Genomic DNA, 10,359 nt, shown 5'->3' on the forward strand with positions numbered 1-10,359 from the left:
GGAAGAGGCTATCTGCTTCTGGAGAAGGAACTGATAAATATAAGTATGTATAGAAAGAATATATATATATGTGTGTATGTGTGTGTGTGTATAATTTATCACACATATAGTTTATTATATTATATATTTTTATATATACATATGTATACATGCATGTGTATATGTGTGTGTATATATATATATACATATATATATATATATATATACACATACATACATATTTGTGTCTAATGGCAGCCATCTCTAGGGTGAGAAGGGTAGAGAAGAAAAAACATTTATATGATAACTACTATATATTTAAAAAGAATAACAAATTTTACTTAAAAGATTTGCAATTTCATATACAATCATCTTTTCTTTGTTTTAGTTATGTTATGGAAATGCTTGTTTTATTCCACAAATTCAAAAAAAATAAGATAAATTTTTAAAGTGCCTGTTATAACACAATGATCATCACTGTGCTGTATTTCTCTAAACTTCAGCTGGTGTTTGGATAACTGACATATAGTACATCAACAGGGCTATAGCTGGAACTTTTTCAGCTCATATTCCACTAGCAGAGATTTCCCACTATCAGTGCAAGGAGCCATTAGAGGAGAACTTTAGGGAAGGTCTTAATTTAAAAAAAAAACAACATATAAATAAATTGTTTCACCCAGTGTTCAACTAATCACTTAGATTCCTGGAGCTGGAAAACAAGTCATAGACTCAAACTGATTCATTACCTTACATCCTTGTTATGACATGAAAGAAAAAAGATGAAAGAAAAAAATGAATGAAAATTATTAAATATAATATGCAAAGTACTGTGCTAAGAGGGGGGGTATAAATAAACAATTATATCAGGAATCCCATAGTCTAATAGATGAAATAATACAGATTAGAGACTTCAGTTGTAAGTCAGGTGAAAAAAAGAGATCCTACTTTTCTTACTGTGTCATTAAAAAAGCAGATGGTGATGTATTTTATTTAATCTCACTTCCACTGATAAAATTATATTGATATTTGAAGTTGTACCATTTGACTGTGCCAAAGACTTTGGTACAAAGAAATTCATTTTCTCTTTTTTTGTTTTGTTCTTGTTTTTAGAGTAATTAAACAGTAGATCATCTAGCTCCCACTTGCAGAATTCTTGTGATAGTCATTACTTCCCAATACAGCCCATCCCATTTTTGAATGGTTCTAATGATCAAAAATAATTACCTGATATCAAGTCCAAATATTCCTCTCTGATTCTTCCATCTACTGCTCCCATTTCTGCCCTATGGAGCTAGACAGTACAAGATCAACTTTTTTCTTTTCCTCTGTAGCCCTTCAAATGTGTAAATAACACTATTTTGTGCCATCTAAGTCTTCTCATATTCATGCCTAACATCCCTGACTTTTGAAACTAGTACTCATTGGAATGGTCTACAGTATGCCTTCCTGGTGTCGCTGTGATGAACATGTTGCAGTTTTTTGAAATCCTTGGTAAAATAGATACCCAATCATCCTAATGATCTTAAGCATCTTTCTCAGTGATATCCATTAAATAAATAAGAAATAGCCTAGCAATCATCAAAGGGAAAAACAAAACAAATACACATAGGGAGATTCTCAACCCATTGAGCTAGTAATCAAGTAATCTATTATAAGGAGTTTAGCTCTGACAAGATTTCATTTGGAAAATCAATGGCTCATTCCCATTATCCAAAAAAAAAAAACAAAAAACTGTAAACGACCATCTTCAAAAAAAAAAAAATTGCTATTCTCCTAGTCTTTCAAATGGCTGTGATTCATGAAACCACAGTCTGAAAAAAATCACAATTTTAGTTGATTCAGACAACAATGGAAAGATGTGTGGGAATGATGAAATGTACACATGAAATAGAATGCAGAGGTATCAAACATGACTTCCTGACCAGATATGGCTGGCAAATCAACTTAAAATGTAATTGGGAAAAGCTTATTAGCATAATAAAATAAAATGCAATACAACATAGATAATGCTAATTTCTACTTTTCTAAGGCAAAATACGACCCACAGGGATCCTTTCATATTTGAATTTGCTACCATTGCTATAAAGGACATCATCAAAAATGCATGTTTAGACATAGAAATAGGCCAGTTCTATAAGGAAAAGTGTTGAACAACAGATATCCAAAGTGTGGCATTGATATCCATCAAGCATTAAAACAAATAGAAGAAAGACTTCAGTTCTTTGGGTGGATTGTTTATGAAGTACTTACAAAAAGAAACAGATAGAAATCACACAGGATTGGAAGTCATGGATAAGTTATGATTTGTACCAATAGAAGGAAGATGTCAACAGTAAACTATTTATGAAATGACTAAAAGAAGTTAAGATCAATCAGTCATCAATGAACATTTATTAAGCTCCTACTATGTGACATGTACTGTGTGACTTTGGGATACAAAGACAAGTGCTTAGTAAGTGCTAGTTGACAAATTCACTCACAGAAACTCATTTTATCAGAGAAAACAATTTGTAAATAAAAAGATAAATGTAATACATTAACATAGATACAAGATGCATTTTTATGGATGAAAAACATTTGTGATTTCAGATTCATAAAGGCTTTATATAGAAAATGTTGGCTATAGGGGCAACTAGGTGGCGCAGTGGATAGAGCACCAGCCCAGAAGTCAGGAGGACCTGAGTTCAAATCTGGCCTCAGACCAAACACTTGACGCTTACTTGCTGTGTGACCCTGGGCAAGTCACTTAACCTCAATTGCCTAAAAAGGAAAAAAAAAAAAGAACATGTTGGCTAGAAAGAGCACTGAGAAGTTGGACAATTTGTCCTGGTGTTACATAGCTACCACTAACTACATGTAAAATTCAGATCTTTCTGGTTTCAGAGTCAGCATTGTATCTGTTAGTAGGTGTTTAATCCTGGAAAAATCATTTAACTTCTGTTTAACTCAGTTTTCTTATCTATAAAATGGGTATAATAATGGCACCTACTTTCCAGAGTTGTGATCATCAAATGAAGACGTTTGTAAATATATTTATAAAAATTACATATAAATCTGAATTGTTATTGTTGCCATTTTTATTATTACTTATTATTCCACAGTTACCTTTAGAAAAATAATAATGAGTAGTAGTGAAAAATTTTGATTGTATATTTAGATCTGGAAAGGATAAGTAAGGTCATTTAATCCAGCCATATAATTTTACAGGTGACCTAATTGGGCCTAGATAGGTTAAGTGGGTTCATTCATTCCTACAATTATTGGTAAGGAGCTAGGATTTAAACTCAGGTCTTCTGACTCAAGATCTAATTCCTTTCTTGCTATATCATACTATCTGCCATGGTACAATTTTCAAGAATATGTAGAACAAAACAACTCTTAAATAAGAAAACAGATGTTTTATTTATGAATTTAAGTCTTACAGCTCTGCATAACTACATTAAACAATTTATAAAGCAAATGTAAAAGTCCCACATAACACTACATTTGGGAGAAAAAAGAGATAAACAGATGTAGTTCTTCTAATAAATAATACAGAAAAAAGAGTGTTCTAGTAACATGATTACTTTTGTAATGTAAGTATCACCCATAAAAGCAATGGAAATAGTTGTAGTGAGATTTACTCAATATTGTAGTTTGAGAAAGATAAAAATATGGAAAAAATGAGAGAACAGAGAGAGTTCTTTCCCTCATTTAACCAGGACTTGCTTCTGTCTCTCTGAAGAGTAGAAATTAATGATAACTAATGGTGATTTCCTGTTCTAACTGAATCTGGGAGCAAACAAGCCCTCTTCAGCTTGTGAATAAATTCTTTCAGGCCAAAATATTATATTTAGTGCATTGAAAATCAGTCAGAAAGAAAGGCAAAAAAAAGAAGCAAATAAACCTAAAAAAACATTCACAAGAAATGACTATTATGGATCAGGAGAGCTACAATGACTGTAAGCAACAATTTTCCATTGGGTAGGACCCATGACAACTCATGATCACCTTAAAGATGATAAATCACAAGCTGTACTTTCTGGTGTGTTTTTCTTCTCAACTTTTAGGGCCACACATTTATTATTTATTGCTCTATGTTTGATGTTAAAGTACACTCTTCAGAGACCACTTCTGTAAATGCTTAACAGAAGATAAACTGCATATGATAGGTAAATAAACAGTGACAGGGAGTCATTTGATATTTCACCAGGGCAACTGGCAACTGGAAACATAACCATTCTAGAGAGGACACTGACTAGTATATGGAAACATTTTCAAACATTCTATTTTTATAATCATATGTTATATGGCTGGTTAGAATCCACTGCTAGTGAGGTAGCAGGCTTGTGCCATCTATGGATCAGTTATTTCAAATTGAGAAAAAAAATTCTGTCAGTTTAATTGAACAGATGAAAATAATATAGCTTTCTAAACATACAAAGATTTATTGTCAACACAGAGAAAGTGATGAACAAATGTCTGATATTCAGTGTCCACAGTAAAAAAAAAAACCAACTTCAAAGGAAACTCCATGAGAGCAAGGACCCTTTTATCACTCCTCATATTCCTCTTAGTGATTATCACAAAGCTTTCTACTTAAGAAGCAACCAAGTTGGTTGAATGAATGAAATGAAGTTTATTAACTTGTTCTATAATATATTACTTTACTTCGAAATTGTGACATGACAATAGGCATGGTAAACTTAAATTAGAGCATAGACTGTATTTTCTTTCCTCATAAGTCAACTATTCTACAGGGAGCCTATTTTTTTAAGAGGGAGGAGTTAAATTATCTATTTCAAAGTTAATGATGATCTCAACAAATGCAAGAGAAATTTAAAAAATGCAAAACCAAAACCTCCAAGTAAAACCAAAATTCTTGTGCTGCCTTCCCCCCTAATTGTCAGTTGGATCCATGGGGGACATCTACCTCAGTTACAGGGTACTCTGTGGATCTGTAATTCTTTTCATTTTGACACTGTTAGTAAATTTTTATTTATTTTTTTGGTTTTCAACGTTTACTTCCACAAGATTCTGAGTTCCAAATTCTCACCCCATCTTGCCCCTCCCCCCACCCCAAGATGGCATGCATTCTAAATACCCCTTCTCCTACTTTGTCTTCCCTTCTATCTCTGCCCCCCTTTTCTTATCCCCTTCCCCTTCAATTTTCCTGTAGGGCAGGATGGATTTCTGTATCCCATTTCCTGTATTTCTTATTTCCCAGTTGTATGTGAAAACATTTTTTTTAAAACATGTGGTTTTAAAACTTTGGGTTCCAAATTTTCTCCCTTCCTCCCTCCCCACCCATCCTCATTGATAAGGCAAGCAACTAAATGTAGGTTATATATATGTGGTCATGCAAAACACTTCCATAGTAGACATGCTGTGAAAAACTAACTCTATTTCCCTTAATCCTGTCCCACCCACCCATTTATTCTATTCTTTTTTTTGACCCTGTCCCTCCTCAAAAGTATTTGCTTCTGATTACTCCCTTTCCCAATCTGTCCTCCTCTCTATCATTCCCCTACTCTCTTGTCCTCTTCCCCCCCATTTTCCTGTAGGGTAAGACACATTTCCATACTCAATTGAGTGTGTATGTTATTCCCTCCTTAAGTCAAATCCTATGAGAATAAGATTCATTCATTCCCTCTCACCTTGCCCCATTTCCTCTCCATTGTAAGAGCCTTTTCTTTTCTGTTTTTTTTGTGTGATAATTTACCCCATTCTATGTCTCCCTTTCTCCTTCTCCTAGTATAATCCTCTCTCACCCCTTAATTTTATTCTCCAGATATGACCCCTTCATTTTCAACTCACCCTGTGCCCTCTATCTATCTATATCTATATCTATCTATCTATATCTATACATATATCTATAGATATATATAGATATAGATAGATAGATATAGATATAGATATATATGTACATATAATTTTTTTCCCTCCAACTACCCTAATACTGACAAAGGTCTCATGAGTTACAAATATCATCTTTCCATGCAGGAATGTAAACAGTTCAACCTTAATAAGTCTCTTATGATTTCTCTTTCCGGTTTACCTCTTTATGTTCCACTGGAGTCTTGTATTGGAAAATCAAAGTTTCTATTCAACTCTGATCTTTTCATCAAGAATACTTGAAAGTCCTCTATTTCACTGAATGACCATTTTTTCCCCTGCACGATTATACTCACTTTTGCTGGGTAGTTGATTCTTGGTTGTAATCTTATCTCCTTTGCTCTCAGGAATATTATATTCTGTGCCCTGAGGTCTCTTAATGTAGAAGCAGCTAAATCTTGTGTTATCCTGACTGTGTTTCCACAATACTTGAATCGTTTTTTTCCTAGCTGCTTGTAATATTTTCTCCTTGACCTGGGAACTCTGGAATTTGGCTACAATATTCCTAGAAGTTTTGCTTTGGGGATCTCTTTCAGGAGGAGATCGGTGGATTCTTTCAATTTCTATGTTGCCCTCTGGTTCTAAAATATCAGAACAGTTTTCCTTGATCATTTCTTGAAAGATGATGTCTAGGCTCTTTTTTTGACCATGGCTTTCAGATAGTCCAATAATTTTTAAATTCTCTCTCCTGGATCTATTTTCCAGGTCAGTTGTTTTTCCAATGAGATATTTCACATTGTTTTCTAATTTTTCATTCTTTTGGATTTGTTTTACAGTGTCTTGATTTCTCATAAAGTCATTAGGTTCCAGTTGCTCTATTCTAATTTTTAAGGAAGTATTTTTTTCAGTAATCTTTTGGACTTCCTTTTCCATTTGGCCAATTTTGCTTTTTAGGGCACTCTTCTCCTCGTTGACTTTTTGGACCTCTTTTGTCATTTGGGTTAGGCTATTTTTGAAGGTGTTATTTTCTTCAGTATTTTTTTATGTCTCCTTTAGCGAGCTGTTTTCTTGCATCACTCTCAGTTTTTCCTCTACTACTCTTACTTGTTTCTCAAAATCCCTTTTGAGCTCTTCCAAGGCCTGGGACTGATTCATATTTTTCTTTGAGGCTTTGGATGTAGGAGCTTTAGCTTTGTTGTCTTCTTTTGGTTGTATGTTTTGATCTTCTTTGTCACCAAAGTAAGATAATATAGTCTACCTCTTTTTGCACTGCTTACTCATGATCCCGGCCAATTACTTGAGTTTTAAACTCTTTGTTAAGGTAAAAGTCTGCTTCCAATGTGAAGAGTGTACTGCCCCAAGCTTCAGGGGTTTGTACAGCTGTTTTCAGAGATACTTCTAGGGACCTGCACATTTTCAGTTCTTCCAAGGTGGTATGATAAGGGGCAAGGTGTTTTCTCTCCACCACCACAACAAGCTCCACCACACCAGCATTTCTCCTCGCCCCAGAACCACCCCTCAGAACTGTGACCCAGATCCAAGCACTGGTAAAGCAAGAGATTCTTGCCTCAGCACTGGCAAAGAGATCCTTGCAAACCCCCTCTGATCAGCCACTGGATTCCCACTCAGTCTTTGGGCCAGAAGCTCAGGAAAAAGCCACGGTTCCGGGCCATGCTCAAGACTTGAGGCTGAGACCTAGCTCCTCTCTCATCGCAGTCACAGACTTTTCCCACTGACCTTCTAAGTTGTCTTTGGTGTTCAGGGGTTGAGAAATCTGGAAACCACCACAGCTGACCACTATTCAGTCCTCTTTGGCCAGCTCCATGGTCGCTGGGGCCTGTGCGCCCACACTGCACTGCACTCCTCTCCCTGTCCAGCATGATATAACTTTCTGATCAACCATCCAGGCTGTCTTTGCCTAGAAATTTGTTTCACTCTGTCTTTTTGTGGGTTCTGCTGCTTTAGAATTTGTTTAGAGCCATTTTTTTATGTATTTGGAGGTCTTTGGGAGAGAGCTCAAGAGAGTCACTGCTTTCCCTCTGCCATCTTGGCTCCACCCCACCCTGGATCTGTAATTCTAAGAGTACAGTTCACACATCACTACCAATATATGTAACTTGAAAAGTCAGTTACTGCAACTAGCACAAAACAAAGGCACTTATAGAAAATGCATAGGATAGCACATAGTGACCAAATATCCCTTCCCAAGTGCTAGAAACCTAGAGATAACTATCTAACAGATACACTTAACATTGATACGAAGGTACACACTGGTAAAGAGACAGACAGGTAGGGAATGCAGCTGTCCATGGCAGCTCATATGTCTATCATTGCAGACCTTGATGTACTTTCTTAAGACATCTCCATTGCTGAAAACAGAAAAGGAAAAATTAGAGATTATCTCCTTTCCCAAACTCTGAAAAAAAAATATAAAGGAAATGGTGATGTATAATTATTTCTAAGGGCTTAGGAATGCCTCCAGAGGTGTCTCTCTTGTACGCTTTTAACAGATATCTCCATAGGCTCTAAGAGAGGACTTTCTTTTCTATTGATATGATCTGACCATAGCAGGACTTAAAGGCCACTAAAAATGGGGCTGATCCTTTAGTCATTCATTGGTTATCTTACTTAAAATTCCATCAAGTTTGATTCTGCAATTCTTTTACACCTCTTAAAATAGTAAAGCACTATGTATACTTCTTTACATTTCTTTTTCAAGTAACTAAAGGATCATTCTGAGTTTTGAGTTCTTTCCAGTCTTAAAATTATCCACTCAGTGTGGTCATTAAATGTCTAAAATGGAAAAACTCTAATACTGGATTTGTCTTCTGTCCTAACACATATACCTGTTTACATCTGAAAAAAAAAGTTAAACTTTCATAACTTGTTTTTCTGTTGCTTTCCCAGCTATTGCCAATTAAATTCAACACACATATATTTACTAATTACTATGTGCAATGTTTGGTGCTTGAGGAATTAAAAACAACAACAACAGCAATAATAACATCAATAAACCAAACAAAATGAAACCAACAAAAACAAACCTTTGCCTTCATGGAACTTATTGTCTGTAGACGTAAAATACGTACACAAGAAAGTAAATACAAAGTGTATAGAAAGTAATAAAAAACAATTTCAATATGGAAAGTGTATATGTGACTGTGTGATTCTGGGGGAAGGGTGGAGATCAAGAAAGCTCTTGATTAGAAGTTGTCATCTAAACTGGACTTTGAAGGAAGTCAAGGATTTTGTAAGGCAAACATGGTGTGTCACTTGTCCAAAGACATAGAAAAAGAAAGCAAATTGACATGTATGGGAAACCAGAGGCAGACAAAGAACACATGAAGAGAAGGATTAGAAATAAGAATAGACAGCAGAGAAGGATAACATTGGTAAATCTTTGTTAGTTTCTATATTTTCAATCGGAGCCTTTGAATGTATTATGATTCCTACATGGATATATTTCTTTCAATAAGCAATCTTTCACAGTTGAGTATTTGTAAATCCCAAGGTGTAGTCCAATGTCCATTGTAGAAAACCAGGAAATGGATGAAATATCTTCATAATTAAGAGTTCTTTCTGCATTGTACCCACATAAAGAAGCCCCTTTGAATAAGTCTTTTAATAATTGTTTCAAGATGCAGTAGGACAAAATATAGTCATGGAAACTTCCTCAAACAGTGTCTGGCATGCATCTATTCTAACTATCTAAGATTATACGAGATGTTACTATATGCATTTAACTTTTTTTAACAATATGATGAGATTTTATATCAACTATGTGCTAACAAAAGGGCATAATCTGCACGTGTACATTTTTCCAAATATCATTGAAGTTATCCTGTGCAATGCCCAAACAAAGGAAGGAATTCCTCTATACTTTAAGCCTTTTTTTAAATTTCCCCCTCCCATTTATAACGGACTATATACCAATTACATTGAAACTTTGATCACTGCAATTAGACAAAACCAAGTATTTGTCCCTTTTGCTTCTCTATGAAACATCTAAAGTTCTGTAATCCTGAAGCTACCCAAATGCAAGAAGTGAAAATTGGTCCTTGTCACAGCAAGAACATTGTGTAGAAATGTGCCTAGCTCAGGTTGAAGCCTTTACAGGTACTATTTGGGACTAACTTCTCTTGACATGAACTACAGACCATCCCTAGTGACATCCCCTAGCTATAAACCCAGGGCTGTTTTCAAAATACCAGTCCTGGTCCCAGGGGACAAAGATATGTGAGCTGGTTGAGCTATATGCTTCAAATGGAAACAGATTGTGAGGGGTAAAGTTTGTATTTAAGCTATGAATTATGGCTTTAGCTAGCAGAGTGAAGCCAAATTCTATTGTAAATAAAAGAAATAAACATTTTATAGTCAGCCAAAAAGAATGAAATCCAGGCAAGCTATATATACAGATATTTTATTGATCATTATGAAGGAAGGAAGGAAAGAAGGAACTCCATGTGATTTTCATTATATAATTTTCTGGAAATCTTTTCTCTGGATCCAAAATCCAGGGATCACATCAGACTACATTAAAATTTATTCTCTTTTTTCTCAAATTCT

The sequence above is a fragment of the Vombatus ursinus genome, unplaced genomic scaffold, assembly GCF_900497805.2.
Source record: "Vombatus ursinus unplaced genomic scaffold, bare-nosed wombat genome assembly UNPS02014872.1, whole genome shotgun sequence".
In the NCBI taxonomy this organism is placed as follows: Eukaryota; Metazoa; Chordata; class Mammalia; order Diprotodontia; family Vombatidae; genus Vombatus; species Vombatus ursinus.